The sequence below is a fragment of the Dromaius novaehollandiae genome, chromosome 6 (genome assembly GCF_036370855.1).
Source record: "Dromaius novaehollandiae isolate bDroNov1 chromosome 6, bDroNov1.hap1, whole genome shotgun sequence".
Taxonomy (NCBI): Eukaryota; Metazoa; Chordata; class Aves; order Casuariiformes; family Dromaiidae; genus Dromaius; species Dromaius novaehollandiae.
In genome coordinates this window covers 16,211,949-16,236,355 of record NC_088103.1, presented here as the reverse complement: position 1 = coordinate 16,236,355, position 24,407 = coordinate 16,211,949, and the positions used below count along the sequence as shown (strand labels likewise).

Here is a 24,407-nt window from a genome sequence, read left to right as displayed (position 1 = left end):
TAAGGAAGAAACCTACTTTTATTCACTTAGAAATAAACTCCTTCCCTTCTCCTTTAAGTACTACTGTAGGATTTTAATCTTTGCAGAAAAACCATGATTCTTGCAAGGAGTATATTAAGAGTTGCTCCTTTCCTGCCAAATTGTTTCTCATGTTTGTGAACCACTGCCAAATCTAACACGGACAGAAAAAACACTTCAGAACTTGAACATTTTTAAAAGTCTTTCCATTGTTTCAAATATGCTCTCAGAAACAAACAGCATTTTACATCCATCGTAACATGTTCTTTTTTCCAGGTCACAAGCACTGATAATTTTTAAAAACATAAGAAATAACTGCTGTAGCACAAGAATATGTACAGTTACCTCTGTTAAAATAAAATATTTGTTAAAATAGAATAGGAGCCCAAACCTGTTTAGATACTTAAGTAAGTGGTCAGATTAAAAAAGAAATGCTAGGCATCCACCCAACAGCTCCTACTGACAAAATATTCAGATTGAGATTTTTCAAATGACCTGTAGCACTAAACCATTTGGCAGCTCTCCTGCCTTGGGGTCTCTGTATAACGACAGACTTAAATCAGGGAATATAAGACTAACACAAATACGGGATAGTCTACATAGTTCTTCATGTCCTAACCTGGACCGTTGGAAAGCTGGAACTCAGGCCACTCAGATGAAATGAAATGAACTTTACTTACAAGCAACAAATTTCAGAAGTGAATTGGGAAAAAAAAAAAAAAGTCTTCTGTTAAGTCTCTTTCTTTAGAAAAGTTCTACTAGAAAAGCCCAAAAATCTGACTTTAAAGAAAAGACAATTACTCAACCCCACATCTACTAGCTTAGTTCTTTCCTCAACTCTGGAACTGAAAGAAGATAGTTGTATACCTGCAAGTTATACATTGAAGCCACAGTTTCCATTTTCATTCCCTGACGCACAATACAAATCAAGTTTAACCGCTGCTGGCAGTGCAGCTGGATAAGCTAACCTGGCTGGTGCTAAACAAGGTCAAGTGGTTCTTGCTCCTCTCCTCCATCCGTGCTCCAACTCAGTTGAGTACAATGATATCAACTAAAAAAGACCCACCAAACAACCTGCTAGTTTGGGTAAGAGAGCAGATGAGCCAAACTGTCAGAGCCACAAAGGAAGAAAAGGAAATCACTTAATATGAATCAGCAAACAACATGTGTCCAGTTTACTGTCACACAGACTCACTGAATAACTGAGGTTGGAAGAGCCCTCTGGAAGCTGCTTAGTCCAACCTCTTGTCCAACACAAAGAGGAATTCAAAGTTAGATCAAGCTGCTCAGCACTTTGTCCGGTTGCGTCTTGAACATCTCCATGGATGATGATTACACAACCTCTCTCAGCAACACACCCCACTACTTTACCATTCTAATTGTGATTTTTTTAATGCAGTAAGAAATTACCTTCCTGCAACTTGTAACCACTGACTTCTCATCCTTTCAATATGCCCTTCTGGGAAGACTCTGGCCCCACCTTCTCTAATACACCCACCAGGTAGCTGAAGACACCAAACAGATCATCCTTCAGCCTTCTGCAAGCTGAACAACTCCCTCAGCTTCTCCTTATGCGTCTTGTGCTCGGCAGCCCCCCTGCTGGAGCTCACTCCATGATGTCAGTGTCCCTCTTGTACTGGCAGACCCAGAACTGGACACGCTGTGCCTTCGACCTGCTGGCTATGATTTGCATTCTAATTCAGCAGAATGGTGAGCCAAAACCAAAAGGTTTAGCCTTGGTCCCACTACTCCTTTCTCTCTGCCTCCCCTTTTAGACCAGGGCAAGTAATCACGTAACCACAGGATGAAGTTCCTCAAATAGCTGATGTGATGTGGGGTTTTTTTTGTTTTGTTTTGCTTTTTGGGGGGACAGGTTAGTTTTCTGTCAAAACAATGCAATGAAATGACTTAAGTTGGTCAACCCAATGGCTAGATGGGATATAACAAAAAAGTGAACAGGAGGAGGACCACCTTTTTGGGCAATATTGCACTGCCCCATTGGATAGGTGAACAAATATCTGAGAGGGTTTTACAGAGAAAGCAATACTAGAAACATAAAACAGAGCACTCATTTGCATGGATGCCAGCTCAAATACCATGTCATTTTAGTGCCAACAAAGTTTTGTTGCTTGCCACAGCACATAAGGAAAAATGTTTTTATGAAGATCTATGCAAAGAGTTTGCAAGGTAAGCACATGTGGGCAGAAGCAACATAATTCAGATATGTTCATTGCTAACATACAGCATGACAGTAGCAACTACAGTCTATTTCAACTAAGGCAGAAGTCGGGTGTTGGTGCTGCAGCTTTACAGAGCCCTACATCCATTAATTTACCCTGAATCTCAACACAGCGACTTCACCATCCCTGCTAGATTGCTTGAAATTTCTAAACTAGCACAAATGTCTAAGCAAAATACAGTATGTATGCCTTTATGGTCCTTTTTCCTCAGTTCTAGGCATTATACACAGCGTGACCTCAGCTTGAAAATGATGAAACTGTACCTGAACTGCAATGAAAAGCATTCTAGATGTACATATTGGAATGAAAACAACAAAAACAAAGAGGTTTTTTGGTATCAGTTTCCTATAAAAACTCTCAGCAGCAGCTGCCTCTGCTGCATACTGCTTTTTGGAATAAATACATTTTTAGCCAGCAATACGCACATTTTGCAATACAGCACAGGCCACAGTGAGTTGCGCAAATACTAAGAAGAATTTGGACAAAGAGTAGATGAGGTGATCTAGTCATTTATTTTTACTATATATAGTCTTCCTAAGAAAATGAGAAATAGAATCCATTTTCATTTTTACTCCTAAGGTCAAATTTAACTAACCTCAGGGCCAATTCAGTCTTCCTATAAAGTTTACATCCAGATTTTAAACTTGTGCAATGGATAGTAACTAGTCAAGAATAGATTTCTGATGTTTAGGCTAAGGCAAAAAAAAAAAAAAAAAAAAAAAAAAATCCTCTAACCTGTGCCAAAGACCGTTTTTTTCTAGGAGAGGTGGAAGACAGAAAAGACTCACTGCAGTGAAGCAGAAAGAATCAGTTTGATCCCCTTGGTTTGAAAGGAGCTTAGGGACAAAGCGGTAGCAACTCAGAAAGAATTTTCATCAGAACAAGATACTCCTAGTGCTTTGTGCTAACTAAAACAACTGGAGAATTTTGACATAGGAGTCTCCATTTCAGCGGGTGATTGCTTTCATTTTTGGGAAGAAGGAGGGGAATAAAAAGAATTCCTCTGAAAAGAGAAAAACTATGTTGCTAACCACAACCAGGATCATTTTACCTCTTTTGCTACAAAGAAGTTACGTGCCATGAAGAAAAATCCCATGATCTAACATCTCTATATTATTTTTACAAATAATACAACCAGTCTCTACAAAAGATATTTTTGCAGTTAATTTATCTTGCACATTTCACAGCACTTCATGTACAGCGTCTATCCTTTCGGCTCCAATAAATGTGGCATCTTGTGCCTTTGATGAGAAACCCCAACAACAAAGCTGTATTTTGCTCTTGAAGCAAGTCTAGCATCATTAGTGATCTCATTTTTGTAGTCTCACACAAAAGGTAGAGAAAAAAAGTCAGAAGTTAAGAGCACCTGACTGGCAGAATGATTTACAACGTGAACTAAAATAGAGAAATAGGTCAAAAACATGGACAGGATTTCAACTTAGTATGTCCCCCTTAACTTCCTTTCTCTGAAAATATCTATGTAGCCTCAGAGAAGCATACAGGACACACATTAATGACTCTAAAGGAGTAGATACAAGCTGACACTGCTGTATCTTTAGGCCATATTGGCTACAATAACATTTCCACACAGCATTCCATTCCAAAGTCAACTTGAAACTTTGCACAGTTATATTATAAAAAGCCTTAATAATATTCTACTGCATTTTTTTTGATAGTGGAAGCTTTAGCAAAAGAAAAAAAAAGAAAAGAAAAAAAGTGTGCATGAAGTACACAGGCTTTGTTCCTCAAAGGAACCACTGAGCACTGCTGCAATACAAACACTAAATGAGACCTGTAAGATACTTCAAACTCATTATTTCAAAACACTGCTTTATACCCATGAGAAGAGACAGAAAAACAAGCAAAATACACAAACCTATATCTCTATCAAAAAGATAAACATTTGCACAGAATTTTCACAATACTGTAGATCTACATAGCAGCTTGAAAAATGAGAAGAGGAGAGAGAAATAAACGTATGACATATAACTAGCTTTCTAACTCTCAAAGATTTTGAGCACAATAATCTGTTTCCAGAAATCCATATAGATACTGTTGGAACTAAGCAAAATTAAACACAGACACAAGGATTACAGACATCTAAAAATACTTCAAATACCATTCACTTCCTAATAAATTCTTATGTTTACTTGCAGTAAAATAATCAAGAAAGTGAAATCCTCAAAAAAATACTAGAAGAGGTCATGTCGTTCTTACAGCTACAGTGACTGCAATGGTAAAAACTGTCACAAAATGAAGCAACCGTGAAAAAAAGCTTGAGAAGGAGAACTGCTTTCCCTTTTTCAGGCCCCTATTAAAGAAAATCTCTTTTGGTCTCTCTTTGCGAGGTGGGGGCAGGGTTAGAGATGACTGGCAATTGCGTGTTCTAGCTTCGCCAACATGTCTCCAGCCTTCAAGTGTAGTGGTAGGCTCTGGAATGCAGAATGAGTAACTTGATCTCTTCCCTTCCCTCCTCCTTCACAGCAACATTTAGAAAGTAATTTAACCTCTTAAAATGGCATCTCAGCACTGCTTAGCAGGGAACAGATCTACTCATATGCTCTCCTGAAATAGGAAAGAAAACTATTCTTTTAAAATATTTCTTCCCTGAAGTAACACGGAGGAACCGAGCCTACGGTACATTTGGATCTGTCACTTATAACTGATACACCCAATTATTCCCCGTTAACATGAGTGCGCTTGCAAGCCAAAAGCAATTCTGGTTCTGGGAACAATTACTTTTTAGCTAAGCCATGAAGGTCTGAATTTTTAGTTCAACTCTACCTTGACTCCAATTAGACTTTACTTTTGCTAATCATAGAAACAAAGAGATCTTATTCAGAAACATGGAATAATAACCATGTAAAAATAAAGATTTGTTCTTTTTCATCTACAAAAACTGTGGATACCAGAACCAAAACATCCATATAAGTCATATAAGACAGAATCTTATCCCGCACAATGCCACTTCATAAGCCCAAATGAAGTGGACAATTTTGTTATAAACTCATTTAATTTTTCAAACTATATGCATATATTTTATTTATGATACCACTATATTACAAAGTCTAAGTTTTAATGTTAATTACATACATGCACAAAAATAATAATAAAAGAATACAATAAAGTTATGCTTTAAGCCAATATATAAGCCACTCATAGATACACAAACTGTTTCCATCTATTTTCACTAAAGATAACATTTTTGTGGCATGAGTAAGACTGTTGGTATTCAAAATAAATATTTAAATGTTTTACTGTAAACAAAATAGCTAAGATTTTTACCATTCTGAACACACTGAAATTAATAAGATACCATTATCATATCAGATCAGGGACAAAGACTTGAAGAAAATAAGTTCTCAATCATTCTGGTAATAACACAATGTAAGAAGAGGGAAAGAACAACTTCAGAACATTTTTCCACCAGTAATTTTCCTTACATAGGGTCAAGAACAGACTGACCAGAAAAAGGTGATCAAGGTATCATGAGGTTTTAAGTCTTTAGGGAATCAGCACAGACATGAGGAGCTCACACTGATTTTCTCTTATGGGGTTTACATAGGGGCCGATTTATACTTTTGTTGGCTTAACTAAACATGACACTGCGAAGCACTGGTAAGGGTGCCAGTTCTTCTGCAACTCTACTGAGAAAACAACTTTTGCCAGTGCACATTGTATCAGAAGCAGCATTCTGTTCAGGTAAAAAATACACCTCCACTAGCAACAAAGGTTGCCAGAAACTCTTAATTGTCATCAAGTCTTTGGGCCTAGATTTTTAAGTTTATTTAAGAAGTCAGCAATGGAAATTTGGAGCTCAAGGATCTTCAGATAGGAGACTCTATAAGCCACACAGTTTCTCCTGTTCCCAATACAAAAACACCTTTTAAATGTCAAGAGATGTTGAACTGAAGCAGTATTTTTGTTAAAAGCTCAGAATCCCCTGAGGAAGTTAAATACCACTCCAATAGGGGCTTACATAAGCCTTAAAATCTAGAAAAGAACCTAGAGTAGGTAAGGTAGGGTGATTAAAATAATCCCCCTTAAATATATTCTAATATATTTCCAAAAGAAAGAAATAAAAAAAGAAAAAAAAAAGATGGCGAACATTTCTTAACCTCGGTTATTTCATGCCACAGAAAGGAAACACTGAGCGCTAACCATTTTACCCTTATGTTCTAGGCAAAACAAGTGTGTGTGTGGAGGGGGGGAACAGGGGACTATTATCATGTATCAAAATAAAAATCTTAGTAAGATGCCTTTGACACTTACAGAATACTACCATCTTATACATGTCTTAAAAATATTTATTTACTGCAAATCTTGGCTTACATTTGCAAGACCTCCTGTTCTTGTTTTATGAAGACAATACACAATCGTTTAATGAACTTATATACATTACATACTGCACATTATTTCTTTCAGATTATGTAACTCAATCTTTTAAACCTTTCCCAAAAGGAACTTCTTCTATGGCTCTTACCTGTTACTCATCTATGGAAACTATGCATTTCTACTCAGTAAGTTGGTACCAGATGACCAAAATTCAAAGAAAGATCATAATTTCTGACAGTATTTTCAGTTTTATTCAGTATTCCTGTATTAACCTCAAGGTAACAGAAAAAGCTCCAAATACTCTAAAGTAAATCAGTTTTTTTTTCTTTGTTTAAAAGTATGTTTAATAATGCTCACTTGGTTGGATTAAAAATTATTCAATTTGTTGGTTAGGAGTGGAAAAGCAAGCACGTTTGTGTATTAAAACCAAAGCTCAAATGACCAAAGATGATTACTTGACAGCTACTGAATGGCTTGCACAGTTGTTGGTGCCGATTCTTTTTTGAAGGCCTATATAACAGTCCTGCCATTAGCATCCTCTCTGTAGTTTTGACAATTTTTCTTTTTTAAGTCTATACTTTCTCCTCACTTCTAGAGGGCGATCTGTTATTGGTATACTGCACACAAGCACTCTACGTAATGAAAATTAAGGCCACAATAGAAATACAAGATAATCCTGAAGGCTTCAACAGAGGTCAAACTTTGCTAAAAATAAAACTGCGCTAAAAATAGAACTATGTATAGATGTGTTATAGAAGAGTCTCTGCTAATGCAATACTTTCCAAAAGAGCAATTTGAAAACATGAATGTGATGCTTTACAAAGACATTCAAGAATGCCTTTGGTACTTCGGTTCAACACAAGTTTCATGCCAGCAAAAATTACAGTCCCTGGAAAACAAACAAACAAGCAAACGCCACACACCCTAAACTCCCAGAAATTTATACTGCAAAATGAGAACAATACGGAGTATTAGAATTCTCCCTTTTCCCTCAGTCTAAAATGAATTATTTTTTAGGTTACTTGATGTGGATATTCCACACAATTATCCCCTCCCTTTTTTAAATAAGGTTACATCATCACTGTCGATTAATTTTAACAAACGAAAAAAGGCATCAGGAAATATACCTCCTCATAACAATTTTTACACTTTCACAATCAAAACTTCCTTTAAAAGCTACAGACCACATATTGAAGAAAAATACATGTACAGGGAAACAGTAAGTAGCTGCAGAAAAGATAAAATACCTTACAAAAGCACTGTTAAAAGGGAGTTAAAATGGAAACACACCGTAACGTCTTTTAAATGTGGTAATCTTGGGGACATTTGTGATACAAAGTCCAACATGTGTCATTCTAAAGGAAGTATCCTCTTGAACTCGCTTTATTTCATATGAAACACGTCTGTGAATGTTACTAATAGTTTTAATAACTTTAGACATCGGCCTTTAACATAACTCTTATGCAAGTAGTCCCACTGAACTATAACTGAACTCAGAGAGCCTAAACAAATTAAACTACACCTATACTTTACTGCTATCAGGAGCAGAGAAGCAGTCTTCTGAAAGACATATTACTGCTTTAAATAAAAACATCATTTTAAAAGTATACTTTAAAAATCTGCATTCTAAAGGAGTATTAAAGCTAAAGCTTCAACAATGCTGGCAAATTTGCTTGTATGAGGAAAAAAATTCCTAATACTCCCTCCAAAAGCACAAGTTCTGGATGATGACAAAAATTCAGTGCAAAGTAGCAGCATTTAGCAAACCAGGATTTTCAAAAACAAGTCAATTCGCAATATGCAGTTCATAGCTCTCTTTCCTATTATTAAAGGGTACAGTAGGTGGGGGAGTGTGGACTGCATACATACTAATACATAAACATGTGGCTGCATCATTACTCCTATGACCTTGTCACACATTACAACACTGTATTTTTAGATCATTCTCTCATACCATCCGCACTGTTAAGCTGACATTAATTCCATTATGTCCATTGTCAAAAAGCTAGCCTTCTGCCTCAACTGCAGCAGTTCTTTGCAAAATATATTTGAGGATGAGATACAGTATTTTAATATGTATTTTTGTCCATGCACAGCTACCAGGCAGCTTCATCTAACATACAGAAAGGAGCATCGATGTTTCACTTGCTAGATTCTATGTCACTTCAAGCTCCTTTTGATTTATGTGGTAAAACTGCTTGGATTGAGAAATAGGATATACGTTATACCTGTCCCTGCTATGTAAAGATTTTATTGTGCCATTCTCTCTCTTTTCTGCTGAAGCCTAGGTCACATGAGGAACACAGAACAAACACTTACTTGAATTGATCCCTTCTGCCCTGGCAGTGAAGGGAAACAAGTACCTATGGTATTTCTGGTTCTCATACCTCAAATGATTCTTTCATCTCAAATTTTCTCTTCTTTCAGGGGAAAAAGAAAAAGTTACCTCACATCAAACACTACACCACAAGCAGCAGACCTAGCAAGGCCTGGTTTCCTACAGATTTATGTTCTATTTTGGTATATATCTTCTCCCAGCATAATTACCCCAGCTCTCTCCCCATATCCTGTATGATTTCACTCTCCCTGTCCTTTGCAGTGTGTCCATTTCCCTACTCGCACACACATTCCTCTAACCACAGCTCTCTCCCTGCCTCCCTCCCACATCCTCTGTTTCCAAACACGGCGTCTCATAGGCTGGTCAGTAGGTGCATACTGACCGGCCCCTTATCAGGCACAAGTTTACTGAACACTTCTGATCATAACATCCTTCACCTCTGGGACATTAACACAGCTCAAGACCTTTGAAACCAAAACAGCGTGACGTCTCCTCCATCCTAATCTTACCAAACATGTAATCTTCAAGCATGCTGATATATGGAGATTCTCTTTGAAGTTTGAGGTATTAGGAATTTGCCAAAAAATCAAAACTCTATGTGCTACATCACAGACAGAATCACTGAACAAAACTATTAAAAAAGGGGGGGGGGGGGAGGAAAAGGACAAAGAAAAAAAGGAAAAGGACAAAGAAATGCGAAGATGGGACAGCGGAGAGTTTTTGCTCATCCTCCTTTTGCTTTGGGGGGGATACTCACTATACACTAAAAAAGTTACATAGTAGCACTATTGTTCAAATTACTGGGAAAAAAAAGTTCCAAAACACTAGAACTGCAGCTTTGTCCACAAGCTGGAATATTACACCATCGCTACGCTGCAGTTGGGAAGCGGCATTCTTGTTCTGTACACCAATATGGGCACTTGGTCTGCCCTCCGCAATGGTAGCTCGATTGGCAAAAAGTGAAGCCAAAGGGGGAAAAAAAATCCAAAAAGGTAATCAATTTTCTGTCAGTTTAACTTTCTTCAGCATCAGAAGACTAGCAATATTGGTGTAAAGGAAAGGGTAGGCATGCACATGGGTGGTGTGATAAAGGGAGTGGAACCGGCCCTTCTGGTGCAGCTAGCTGCTAGGCTTGCTTATCTGTAAAATTAAACTGCCCTCTTAATCTGCTAGTTAGCTATTCATCTAGCAGACTTTTCATTACAGACATCAGTGATAGTCTATCTGGCTATACTGCTGCTGTCCTTTGGAAATTACATTATCAGTCTTCCCACACTAAGCAAAATAAAGTATCTGAACAGAAAAAGGTCAGGAAAAACGCAGACACTAAAAACACTTGATGCTTGAGGGCACTATCATTAAACCAAACCAAATGGACAATGTGTCAACAAAGGCAGCTAGAAGCCAGTGCGATATCAAAAAAAAAAGTTGTAGTCATTACAGTCATTAAAGACGTTACTGAATGTAGAGGAGCTGGCCCGCCTAGGTGTGTTTGTTAGCGTGATAACAGACATGAGAATTAGCGTACTGAATTGTACCAGATGTCTAGCTGGCTATTCTGTTTATGACACCGGCTACCATTGCATGCCTGGGAAAAGAAAGGAAGAACAGAATATTTCCCAACATACCCTTATTCCCTCCAGAAGCCAGTGATTTAAGGACTTCCTAACCTAAAACTGAATGCAAGTCACCATCCTATTGGATGCCATTAAAGGATGAGTTTGTATTATCCCAAACTCGTATGATACTTTTGGCCTCGGACACATATTCTGAAATTAATTCTGCAATAGAAGTACTCGCTGTGAAGGGAAAAGCAGCACATTTTATGCTTGCTTTAAACCCACCCCCTCTCATCCCTTATATTGTAAAAAAACTGCTTCCTATTTATTTCTTAATTTAAAGGAAATTTTGATAGGTATCATCACATTTCCCTTCAACTTGTTTCTCCTTCCCTAAATCAAGAAGTCCAAGTATTGCATCCCATAGAATGAGCATGTGTTTAAAAACAAAAAAAACTACTAAGGTTTACTGTAAATTTGTTGAAACTGGGTGTCCAGAATTATATAACACACACGCTCATATATAACAAATGGTGCACAGCTGCATAATCACATTTTTAAAAACTCCTTAATTGCTCTACAGAATGTGGCTTCAAGAGTGGCTTAAACTTCAATATCAAAGAGTGCACTTATCATAAGAGGAGAAGTGCTACCCCTCCTCACCTGATCTCGTGGTGAGCTGAAGCTGCCAAAACCAAAACTTTTTGGAGGGTTAGTTTTCAGCCAGATCTGCAAACAAGTCCAATCTTCCATCTGGCCACAATTACTAGTGCTGATACAAAGCGGACAATGGAAAAGCACAGCCAAAGTAAAGAGCATGAAAGGGAATGAAAAAGTTTTGATCAGCATAAGCAGACTGTGGTATCTAAAGTTGAAGTTTCACAGCAAAGAATAGTTCAGAGATGTCCCAGAGTGTTAACAGCCTATTACTGTTTTTCCTCTGTCTGAATTAAATTACATTGCACTTACTTTATCTCATCTGATATTTTATCAGCCAGACATTCACTACTGATAAATCCAGTCTACAATACCTGTATCATCTACAGTTTTCATCATCTCGCTATCCATTCCCTTTTCTAGACCATTTCCAAATACACAAATGTATTTTTCACATGTCCCTGTCACTTGCTCCCAAGGAGGCTGTTAGGAGGCTGTTAGTACCCTTCTGCTGTTGTGGTAATTGCCAATTTCTTCTTAGTTTTTTATTTTAATCCATTATTAGCACATGACAGTTTTCCCTTCTTAGTAAGGGTTTAGTTTTTTAGGGGACGTGACAAATACTTCATAAATCCAAGATAACTGTATGAACTGGATTATTGTTACCCATAAACCTGTTGTTCCTTCAAAGGACTAACAAGTGTGAGGTATGACCCCTGCTTATAAAAACTGTATCGTGTGTGTGTGTGTGTGTGTGTGTGTGTACATATATTTATACACACATGCACACTTTTTACTTCATTATACCAACTGGCCTAGTACAGAACTTAAACTTGCTTGCCCTTAACACTCAGAATTAACACTTGAGCTCTTTCTTGTAACTAGCATCATGTTTGCCATCTTCACTTTCTGTCACAGAAAACAGATTTAAAATAGTAAAGCTAGTAGGCAGCAAATTGATACTGATTTTCCTTAAAATTCTTGATTCTGGTGATTTATCTGACAAAACTGCATATATTCCACCACTCTGCTAAAACTCTGAAGTAGACAGAAGTTAATTAGCTGATTCTAAAACACAAGATGGGGTGAAGATTAGATGAAACATTTTGCAGCATTACCCAGCACACTAGAGAGGGGAGAGACAAACAAAATGCTGAAATCCAGTGATTCTGCAGAGGGACAGGAGAGAAAATTATTTTTATGCTAGCAGCTCAACTATTTTCTAAACTAGAGTGGTTGGTAGAGTTGCTTCAAAAAGTTTCCTTCTATTAAAAAGGTCATATACCATTTGTTGGATGAAGTCTCTAATACATTTAGGCACAGTTCTGCCAAAAGCTGGGTTGTAATAGTTACTATAGTGGTAATAAAAAATTAAAATAAAATCAAATTAATTAAAATAGTGGTAATAGTTACTTTCTCTCTCCTCCTTCCCCTCTTGCAACTACGTGGACCCAACCTGCCTCCTCTTCCACCAGCTCTGCTTCATGATGTCTTTCTGTAAGTCATAAATAACAGCCTGAAGATTGGAGACATGGCTCTATCACTCATTTAACTTGAAACAAAACAAAAAACCTTTGCAAATGATGTGAGAATGGATAAGAAAAAATAAAGAATGCAAGGATAAGCTGAAAGATAATATTCTGACAGAGAAATTCAGAAGGAAATATAAAGAAAAGCCAAGTATATAGGGAAGAAAGAATGTAAGGAAATACCTGGACTTATCTAGATTAAAAAAAGGCTTCAGTAAATCAACACACACGAACTCGTACCAGACTCACGGAATGGATTAGGTTTGAAGGGACCTCTGGAGACCCCCAAGCCCAATCCCTATGCTCAAAGCAGGATTAGCTAGAGCAGACTGCCAAGGACCACATCAAGTTGTGTTTTAAATATCTCCAACAATGGAGACTCTTCAGCCCAGCTGAGCAACTTGTTCCAAGTTTTTTTTCTAATGTTTAAATGCAGTTTCCTGCATTTCAGTTTGTGCCCAATGAGGAGAGCCTGGCTCAGTGTTCTTCACATCTTCCCATCAGGTATTTGTACACATTGATAAGATTCACCCTGCGTCTTCTCTTCCCCAGGCTGAATAGTTCCAGCTCTCTCAGCCTCTCCTCATACAACAGATGCTCCAGTCCCTTCATCACTTTAGTGGCCCTTTGCTGAACTTGCTCCAGTAGCTCCACGTCTCTCTTGTACTGGGGAGTCCAGCACTGGACCCAGCACTCCAGATGTGGCCTCACTAGTGAGGAGCAAAGGGGAAGAATCACCCACCTCAACCTGCTAGCAAAACTCTTCATAGTGCAGCCCCGGAGGCTGCCGGCCTTCTTTGCTACAAGGGTGCATTGCTGGCTCATGTTCAGCTTATCCACAAGGACCCCCAAGCTCCTTTCTGCAAAGCTGCTTTCCAACCAGTCAGTCCCCAGCCTGTACTGCTGCGTGGGGTTATTCCTCCCCAGGTGCAGGACTTCACACTTCCCTTTGCTGAACTTCATGTCGTTCCTGTCAGCCCATTTCTCCAGCCCGTCAAGATCCCTCCAAATGGCAGCTCAACCATTTAGTGCATCAGTCACTCTTCCCAGTTTTGTATCATCAGCAAACTTACTGAGGGTGCAGTCTGTCCCATCGGCCAATGAGGATGTGAAGTAGTACTGGTCCTACTATCAACCGTTGGGGCACACTGCTACTGACTGGCCTCCAGCTGGACTTCAGGCCACTGATGACAACCCTTCAAGCCAGGCAGTTCAGCCAGTTTTCCAGCCACCACCCTGTCTGCTTAGCTAGTCTGTACTTCATCGGTTTGTCTGTGAGGATGTTATGGGAGAGAGTTTCCAAAGCCATACCGAAGTAGAGAAAAACACTATCCATTGGTCTCTGCCCATCCACCAAGCCACTCATTTCATCACAGAACACTCTCAGACACCCACCACAACGTCACCTGGTCTGCCTGCCGACCCTGACCCGTAAGCTCTCAACCGGCTTGTCGTCTGCCCCGAAGCAGAGCTCCATGCACTCCCACTGCTCTCTGCCATAAAGCGCAACTCCCCTCCTCACCTTCCCAGTCTGTCCTATCTAAAGGGCCGGTATCCATCCACTGCAGCGCTCCAGTCATATGAGCTATCCCACCACGACTATGTGATCCCCGTGAGATTGAAGCCTGTAACCGCATGCAGACCTCTAATTCCTCCTGTTTGTTTTCAGTCTTTTCCACAATGTATGGTAAACATCAGAGAATCAAAAAAAAATATTAAACTCAGTCTGTGCTGAGGAAAATATCACACTGGCTAAACTTTAATAGCTGGAAACCTCATCTAACACTGTGACCAAACCACAGATGCTGCAGGGAAAAATCAAAAATGATATCTACTTGTTAGTTACAGGAAGACAAGTATGCATGAAAGGGAAAGAGGTGCAGTTATATACAGAGGAGATAAACAGCTGTTGGTACACCCTGCTCCCAAGCAAGGAAGCCTGTTAGAGGGGGGCTCAGGTACAGGAAGCATCCCCAGTGTCCCCTCTCTACTGACGACGACATCTGTGGCTCACCCGCTCTAAACCCACCAACCCTTCCTATTGCATTTCCCTGCCTGGAGTTTCCTCTTACCTGGTCCCTCCCACTCCTCCTACCCCAAGCCCTTTTTTTGCTCTTTCAGATCCTCAAAGGCTCTGCCATCAGCATTTTCAATTCGTCCAGAGTTTCTTTGCTCATTGACAATAACCTGGAAGAGAGGTAATTGTTTTACCTTCAGTTATTCCAAGTACTTGTGGTAAAAATATCCTCCTGTGAACAAATCTTCCAAAAACAGATACACTTTGAAACCTATATTCAACATTTCTGAAAAACAAGACATTTATGTTACTATTTGTAATCTTATACTTCAAAATTTTGGCTAAAATTCTTTGAAGCAAAAATTACCTTGGTTATCTTTTTACAGAGCAAAAACCATCATAGGCTCTTACACAATAACTGAATCACTGTTTACACCAGCATACATCAACTAATACATCTATTTGAAGACATGCTCTAACAAATGTAGATTTCAGTATCAACTAATAACTCAGATAAATACCAAGGTCAGCAAAACAGTACAAAGAAAAAAGAATACAAAGGAAAACAAGAAATTGCCTATTTTTATATCCTGCTTAATAACTTTTAGAGATATTTTCAAACTAAAAGTAGAACTCTCTAAAATACTAAGATACTGTATAGAAGTATGTTGTGGCTATTACCTATTTAATGGGCATTACAATCTTAACTAGCTTCTGCTTATTAGAATTTAGGAAGAAACTTCCACAGAGTGGTGTAATCCCACAGCTGTTTGCTGCAGACTATCTTACACTTTCCTCCAGAACAGTAACGCCAGCCACTGCTGGAAATAAAATACTTGAGATTGGTTTGTTTATTTGTAACTTCCTCCTTTTACTAATGCACCATCATTTCATATATTTTTACTTGGTTATTTTTCTGGCAACCAGTCTCACCTATTAAATTGAGTCAGCTGAAATTAAAAGACACTGATAAAGAGCTATTAACAAAGGGAATTAAAGAACTTCATTGCAGGGAACAAGTATAAGTGCTACAGATGCTTAAGAACAAAGAAAGAAAACCATACATCAGCTTACCACCTCTTCCTTCCACCTCCCCCCCCCTCCAATTTCTAAGACTATTACCTAAAGTATTACAAAGAGATGTAAATATTATACAATGGTATTTGAAACTTTGAGAAAAAGTTTACTAATGCCATTTCTTGCTGCAGAACCTCTGGCTAAGGAATGCACAGCTGCCAAGCAGATGTATAATTTCAGCATTTAGATTCCATTATTTCAAGGGCGATTTTTTTTTAAACTAGATGTTTTCAGATTTTCTATTTCCATCTGTTTTTTGACCTCCCTCAGTTTAGCTCCCTCCTTTCTGTTTTAGTTCACTATGTCAAAATAATTTTCTAAATTAGAAACATCTCTACACTCGAAAACTTGTGAATTTGAAGCGAGGTGGGGGAGTGAAGCGGGGCCAGGGGCAGAAGTAAAACAGACAGTTCAACAGAGGCTCAGGTTTGAATAAAAATTGTCCTGTCTGGGGTGGGTTTTACTTCATGGTTCCTAGTTTAACCCAGACTGGCAAGTCTCTTAACTTCTTCCTTCCATGAAGTTTTCAGAGCAGGAAACTAAAGAGTATCAGCTATATGGGGTTGTCCCTACACCTCACCATAGTCCTCTACCACAACTTCTCAGCGGAACAATAGTCCAGTCTTTGATTCTTTCTAAAGAGAGCTGTCTTAAATTAATTATAGTTGAGAGCTTACAAGAGTTTGAGCGCACCACGTACCAAGAGAGCATTTCAAAACACATTAAGATTAACATACACCAGTATCGGTGGCTGTCAATATGAATTAATTCAGTAAAGAATCAATTCATGCAAAAGTAGTACTGATAAAGTTTAAATGGAATCTGCATTGTTCAAAAAAATTGCATTCAGCTAATCAGAGTAGTAGACTAAGGCATCAACAACACTGTCTTAAACTTCTGCCCATAGTATGAGTTCTAAAGGAGAACTATGAGTAGCAAGATCATCGGTTCTGCTCCGCCAACGTGACAGAGATATGGCTCCACAAATCTATCATTTTGTATTTTAATTTTAAACTCACAATTTCAATTTTCCTGGGTGAGGGAGGGTACAACCTTCAATCCTAATGAATAGCACACATTTCAGAATACTATCATAACATCTTCTACAGAATATTTTTATTAACAGATTAAATTGTATTGAATAAATAAATATTGAAGATAAAATTTAAAAATACATCAATATATGAAATCAAAAAAAGCAATAACGGTCTTTTTTATTCTGTGAAATATATTTTTTTGTTTGGTCTCCAAGAAAGAAGACATTTGAAACAAATTTTAAAAAGTACTTTAAAGCAATACAATTAAAATTCCTAATAAAACTTGCCAAATACTCATCTTCAGGGACACTGTCACTTGATTCTTAGTACCACTCCTGGATTTTTGGTTATTGCTAAAATCCCTGCACAAGCCTTAACTGAAGATATTCCAAGTTTTGGGCGTTGAGTCCAACAGGAATGGCTGCACCTAATTAGCTAGCAGTGCCTTCCTGTGCAGTATCCCAATCCTGTCTTGTAATTAACTCTCAGCTTTCCAGGTGAGTGTCTGGTTCTGCAAGGTTTCTTCCTAGGAAACCACAGAAAACAGTGCAGAAGGATTTCTGAAACCTAATCCAGGCAGTTATGTAAGAGCTGAACTTCTCTTTCATGAAAGAAGAGTATGTACTGTATGTGCAATACGTACTACAGAGCACCTTTCACACAGCTTTCTGTCTTTCTTTATTCATATTTCCCAATCACTTAGGTTCACTCTGTCTTACTGCTATAACCTGCTCTTGTTGTCATACTACTCTTAAAGTTCTTTTATGGGCAAGGGGAGGGGACAGCAAGATGATACATTTCCAGTGTCTATTTTTCCTGGTAAATGATCCCTCCCAATTTAAGACATCTGTTCATGCTTCCATTTCAAATCACCTTCATCACTGCACAGCAGCATGGGACAGTGCCTGCCTCACAAGCATATTCTGAATTTCCAACTGAACAAAGAACAGGAAAAAAAAAGAGTAGTTAGTTTAGAAAATGATATTTGAACTTACGTGACAAATTCTACCTTGCGTTGCCCTTTTCACTACTTTTATATCTCTGAATTCTGACTTTGGGAGTATAATGTGCTGATTTGTACAACAAATCTGTCATGAGCAGAGAATTCGTTCTCTGCAAAAGTGAAATCTCCAGTGACTGGGGCCTAGAAAGGTCAGTTTGAGTCTACCCACTGATTTCCAGCAAAGTTTGGGGTCCAAATCTTACAGAGGAAGTCTGAAGGACTATGAACAATTTTTTTAAACAAGAATGAGTTGTTCATAGTTAGTGCTATTAAGACAAGGCAAAATTTCAACAGTTGCAACAGTGAAAAGGAAATAGCTCCCTTGAAACAGGTTTGGAACCTGCTGCATGACTTTTGAGATATTCTTTGGTAGTTTCCGTCTTATTCCTGCTGCATCTGTTTGTGTTTTTATCAGCTAAAACCTGATAATATTGTCCTTTAAAAAAAAAATACAGATGGTGAACTGAGGGAATACAGGCACAAAGAAGTCCTAGAACTGCTACCACGTTTTATGTTAATGGAATCTACTGAAGTCATCATGAAAAGCAATATCTGAAAAAACTGAGAAAATCAAAATGACTTCAAATTTTTGTAAAAAGCATTGCTGCTGTTACAACATATGAAGCAAATTATACTACAATACTCTTGAGCTAGATTAGTAATAGTCTTTTCCTTTCTAAATGCACAGCCAGCTAGTAACATATTAAAATTATGTTGAAAATTACTGTATTTTCCTCTCTATTTTGGGAAATTCTGTTCGAAGGAGAAAAAAAGTATGAGAGTACTCAGCCACACACTGCAGGCATGCATCTTAAAATGCATCCATTCGCAGATTTTGTCAAATCAGAGCCTTTTACCGTATTTAAATAAAGTACTTACCCTTCGTGTCAATCAGAAGACTTTCTTTTCCCATAACGAATACAAACACCAATGAATTTAGTACCTGGCTTAACTGATTTGCCCTCAGACAGTGCTCCATCAAGCCAATCAATTTCAGTTTAGCAACAGATGTTACTGGAAAAACTCTTCAGTTGATAACACACTAGACCATAAATAAATCTTTGCTGTTGCTTTTCCTTTGATAAAGTTCGTATATTGTGGATGCATGATCACAGCCATGAACCAGAATTTATTTTCCTACTCATGTACTTATTTTGAGTTATCCCTGATATTTACTAACCACGCTATCATAAAACAGTAAAGTTGAGTGAGACCCACAGAACTCAAATTAAGTAGGAGAGCAACTACAAGACAGCTATTACAACACTGGCAAAGAAGAAAACTGTGTTTTAAATCTGAAAGATTTGACCATAACAGCTGTGCATAACTAAAACAATGGGCTCATAACCAGAAATCCATGCATCTTATCACTGCAGTAACATAAAGCTCTCAATCTTCTCAATATACCAAAGATACTACAATCTAAAATTTCAGTCACAAACCCATTACAACACACTTCAATATATGCTGGTCTTTTAGATTTTCATGACTTGGGAGGATACTCTACCTCATACAACAGTCAGACTAGAAGGAGGCTGTAACTTACTGTCTCATCAGTCTGGACACAGTCTCTCACAGACAGGAAAGGAATCTAAAGATCACCCTCCTTACAGAGGGATGAAAATTTCTATTTAAGACAAGCACAGTAATTTTTAGTTTTGTTTCCTTGGAGCTGGAAAGCTGGCAACTTATTCCCTAGTTTACTTCCTGGTTAGTGTTAGGCTAATTATTTGCTTGTATCATATAAAGTAAAGCTTTTGACAATTAGATATCCAGAGTAAAGAATACTGAACATATTTTTCTGACCAAATCCCTCAAAAAATAATTACATTTACATTTTTATTAAAAGTATTCAGGATGTTAAAATGATGTCTTCTTTACAATGAGAATAAACTATGTGACAATTCCAGCTCTTTGTCTTATTTCAAGGATCACCTATTCCAGTTTCTGTATTATTTTTACAGGGATACAATATAGCAGATAACATTTTACATTTGTTTTCAGTCATAAACATTTTTCAGAATAAGTAAAACTATTCTAATTATGCCTGAGAGTATCGGTCACTCCACAGACTTCATTGTAACCTTTAAGTGATTGCAAGAAAAACAGACAAAAGGAAATTCTTTGCTTTCCCTTTAAAGTACTAAACACTGTACAAAACGCACCGTAACCCGATGACATCACCGTGACTAGGGATAATCGGGAAAAGTTTGGTAGAGTAACTGCAGAAGAAGCAGAACAGAGATTCTGCAGAAGACATTATCTAACAAAAACAACCGAACCACTGAATTTCCATCAGCTAAAGGAAAAGTTTGCTGTCAGGTAGACAAGCACATAGACATATAGGCACTCTGCCCCTCCCTCTCTCAAACACAATATTCCGCATGTTGGGAATATTAATGAGTGAAACAAGCTCTAAGCACTCCACAAGTGTCCAAATGTTCCAGCTTTGAAGTGAAATACCTTTAAATTACTGAGCTCCTTCTGTCATTTATTTGCAGAAGACAGCGCAGTAAGTAAAGAAAGAGACCAGCACTGAAGACATGCTTCCTTTTTATTGAGGAGCCGAGAAATACCTAGAGCTTTCCCAGATATCCAGGACAGAAAGGACAGATCTTCGACTGACCCCTTCCATAAGCACAGAAGCAGCATACACATTTCCAGTATGTTACACACACACACACACACACACACACACACTTTCTTGTCTCATTTATCCATCTACACCTTTCAGCAACCTACTAAAGAAGCTGCTGTATTCAGCCTTGCAGCTCAATGCGTAAGATGTTTATCTGCTACTGGAAAGAGATATTGTCCTTGTCATAAAAGTTACCAGCCACGAAGACCAACAAGAAAGGAGGGCTCCTCATCCCCCTTTGATTTGTTTTGTTTTCAAGGGCTTTCAAGAAGGAGGGTTTGTTTCCCTTCGAAAGCCTGGATACATCAAAAGTCCAGCAAGCATTAATGTCTATTCTTTGACCCCTTCTATGGCGGGGCCCATTCAATTCCTCTTATCCACTGTAACATATTTGTGCCCCACTATGCCTTAGAAGGCTGTAGAAGTTCTTCATTATATTGAGGGATACACAACTTAAGAGAGATTTCCTTGATTCAGAATGTTTTAACATCACTATTTTCACACCACTTTTTTCTTTTAAAATATAAATACAACCTACACTAATTTGTCATTACAAAAATAATGAATATTTAGCAAGTCCTTCCCTACATTTTTTAAAACTTTATATGACTACATAATCTGTATCTTGCTTCTTGGAGAAACAACAAACACACCTAACTTTAATTCAAAAATAAATAAATAAATAAAAATCAAGCAATCCATCAACTGCTAGCCTTTCAGCACTCCAGGAAGCAGATAAAGCTATCTACTGCTTCTTCAAAATCCTTTTTGCTTTAATTGGCATAATACATGACATTTCATGCTACAGTAGTGCTGATCTATGGCAAGCACTCATCCATTTTAAAAGAAATTATGAGACCTAGTTTATGGCACATCCAAAAAGGCACAATATTTAATCCCAAATGTGGTCAAAAACTTATTGTCCTGGACTTGGACACTGCTATTAAAATCCACATCAGAAAAAAATGCTTAAATAAGGGAGCAGTTCAATAACTACATGAACTACCAGAAAGAGTAAAGTTAATTATTTTAGTTAAGCTACCTATACTTTAAACTCTTGATTCCTGAATGCTGGAAGCCAGAAAGAAGCATGTATACTGTTTACACAGTTTACCACATTGAGTATCTTTAATTCCTACAACAAAGCATGCAATTCTCGCTGCAAGGATTTTGAAAAAGGAGTGTCAAAAACATTAAGAGCTAGGTTCTATACACGGACTTCAAGAAACCGTAGTAGCTCTACCTGCACAATATTTCATTAACCACATCTTTTAAATAAGTGAAATCCAAGTTACATGATACTTTGGACTTGCAATTTACAAACAGTTGTGTTTTCTGCTTTGGGTAGGGATTGAACCATATAACATGCAGAGGTCCCTTCCAACCTAAATTACTTCATGATTTTAAAAAGGATTCAAATCCAGCCACATGCATTCACTGCCAAGGGAACTGAGCAGCCAACAGGACATAAGTCCAGCTGCTGAACCTTATGGCTACATGAGAAGATCCTCAACAAAAATCCTAGACTAAAACTCGAAGCCCACTGCAGTGTATGTGCCTGCATCTGTATGTAAATATATATGAAATATGCACATGCGCTCACATAACAAAGTGAAATCTATTGAATAACCTAAGAGAAGGTTACAAAAGGAACAAAGTGCCATAACAAAGGACAAATACGCTGCCAACAATTAATAAGTGTCAATGATGTTATAAATGCCACAACATGGGGATCTTTTTTGGCTATGGACTGCAGTAGTATCTGAATATAAATTACTCTCACGCAGTATTTTATCTGGTAATAGTTTCTACTGCAAATCTGACAACTTTCTTGATATGGATGAGTTTCATCTGCAAAAGCAGCTTCTTCGTTCCTACAGATAACAAGCTCTGAACTACCGCAACAAAACTACCTTGATGAAGAACGCACTAAACAGCTACCTGTCCGCAGGGGATGGAAGCAGCTACAAACACAGTCAGCTACACGGGACAGTCACCATACGACCTCAACGCACGCTGACAAGCGACCGCTCCACGGACACGCAGCTTAACGCCATCCCTTGCTGCCGGAACCACTCGCCCTCTCGCGGGCTCAAGGGGTGGCAGAGGGCCGCCCAAGCGTTTAACCCTCTGCGGAAGGGCAGCAGGCCCCGGGCCGCAGCAGCGCGGCCTCCCACGGCGACGCCAGGCCTCAGCGCACCAAGCCAAGCTCCGCGGGCGCTCCCAGCGGCCGGCGCCGCTCGCGGGAAGGGCGCTGCTCCTCGCTTTACGGAGCCGAGCGGCACCGGACCGGCGGAGGCGGCGCACCGCTTCGTTCCGGGCGCGCACAGACGGAGGCGACGCGCCCTCCCCGCGCACCCTCACGGAGGCGAGCGGGCCCGGCGGCCCCAGCGCGCAGCGGGACGGCGGCAGCGGGACGGCCGCGGGGCGGCGGTGGCGGCCCAGGGGCGCCGTGCCCGCGGCGCCGGCGAGGCCCGGGCGGCGCCAGCGCCAGCGCGGCGGCTCGCGGAGCCTCCCCGGGCCTCGGCCGCGGCCCAGCCCCGGCGCGGGCCGTCGAGCGCGGGCGGGGCGGCGGGGCCAGCGCAGCGCCCCCAGCGCCGCGGCGGGGCAGGGCGGCGGGGCAGGGCGGCGAGGGCAGCGGGGCCCGCGGCCTGCGCGCCGCCCGGGCCGCCGCGGAGCGGGGCGGGAGGGGGCGCGGAGCCGCCGGAGCGGCGGCGCCCGGCAGCCCCGACGGCGCCCGCTGCCCTCCGCCGGGCGAGGGAAGGGCGTCCCGGCGCGGCCCCGCCGCCCCGTCTCCCGCGGCCGCACTCACCCGCGTCGGGGACTCCTCATCCTCCTCGGCGGGGGCGAGGGGGCAGGGGGCCCGCGCCCCGCTTCGCTCCGCAGGCCGCTCCCGGGGCCTCGACGGCTGCGGGCGGCCGGGGGAAGGCGGGGTGTGCGGGCAGGGGGAGGCGGCCGGGCACGGCGCAGGCTCCGTCGCTCGCAGCGCTCCCGGCGCGGCGCGGCCCTTCCCTGCGGAGCGGAGCGGCGCGGGGCGGGGGGCGGGGCCGGCGGCGGGGGGGCGGGGCGCCAGCCGCATTCCAATCACTGCAGCCGCCGGCCGCGCGCACGGCCCGCAGCGAGCGCGCGCGCCTGCGGAGCGACGGCCGCCGCCGGGCTGCCTCGCGCGGCGGCCGTTGGCGCGGGGCGGCCGTTGGCGCGGGGAGCCCCCTTCCCCTCGCGCGCGGCGGCCGTTGGCGCGGAGCGACGCCCCCCACCCTGGCGCGCGCCCCGGCCCCCCCCTCCCCGAGCGGCTGCCGCCTCCGCCCTTCCATCAACACGTGCCGTGGGCGGGATGGCTGGCGGGGCACCCCGGAAAAAAGTTGGCCGCGAGGAACTGGCCGGGCCTGCTTTGCCTCCCCCGTCGTCCTGCCCTGGGCGGCAGCGCAGGCCGCCGCTGCCGCCGCCGCAGCGCGCTTGTCGCTCGGTTCCCTGCCCCGCCCGCCCGCCGCCGCCCCCGGCCCCGCGGAGGAGGGGGCGTCCGGCGCCGGAGCTCCGCCAGGAAGTGCCGGGAAGGTGCGAGGGCGAGCAGTGGCCAAGTAGGTGTCGTAGAGGCAGAGCTGGGTCGAGATGGGGTGAGAGGAACATGGCCGTTGGGCCGGAAAGCTTGGTCAGGGAGCCGGTGGGACTGGTGCCATGGGCAACAGGCTGGCTGCCAGGAGTTGTCGAGTAGGTGGTGTGCAGGATTATTTTAGCAGCTCTGCCCGATGTGGATTAAAGGGGACCACTGTGTGAGCTGGGCTGGGCAATGAGGAGGCAACTGTGGCCCCACTATAGGGGAAAAATGAGGGCCCTGAACAGGCCTTTTAGTTACATGGAAAGATAGTTTACGTTCCAGAAAGGTTGGCAGTCCAGTGCCAGGAGAGAGATAGAGTGCCATGGCAATGGACAGAATTGTTTGTTTGCTTTTTCCGCTTCCA

At 41.1% G+C, this 24,407-nt stretch overlaps 1 protein-coding gene across 5 annotated transcripts in view; it reads right to left on the bottom strand.

Annotated features, from left to right (window-relative positions):
- Positions 1–23,501, bottom strand: part of BMPR1A (bone morphogenetic protein receptor type 1A) — an 88,890-nt gene extending 65,389 nt beyond the window's left edge. For 3 of the 5 annotated variants that reach the window (XR_010389664.1, XM_064513748.1, XM_064513749.1), the window contains exon 1: positions 23,261–23,501. The gene's annotated coding sequence lies outside the window, so the exon portion shown is untranslated. Of the gene's footprint in view, positions 1–14,887; positions 14,968–22,389; positions 22,625–23,260 lie in introns of those variants that run through there. The other 2 variants (XM_026116772.2, XM_026116771.2) reach the window with 2 other exon arrangements.
- Between the last annotated feature and the right edge of the window lie 906 nt (positions 23,502–24,407).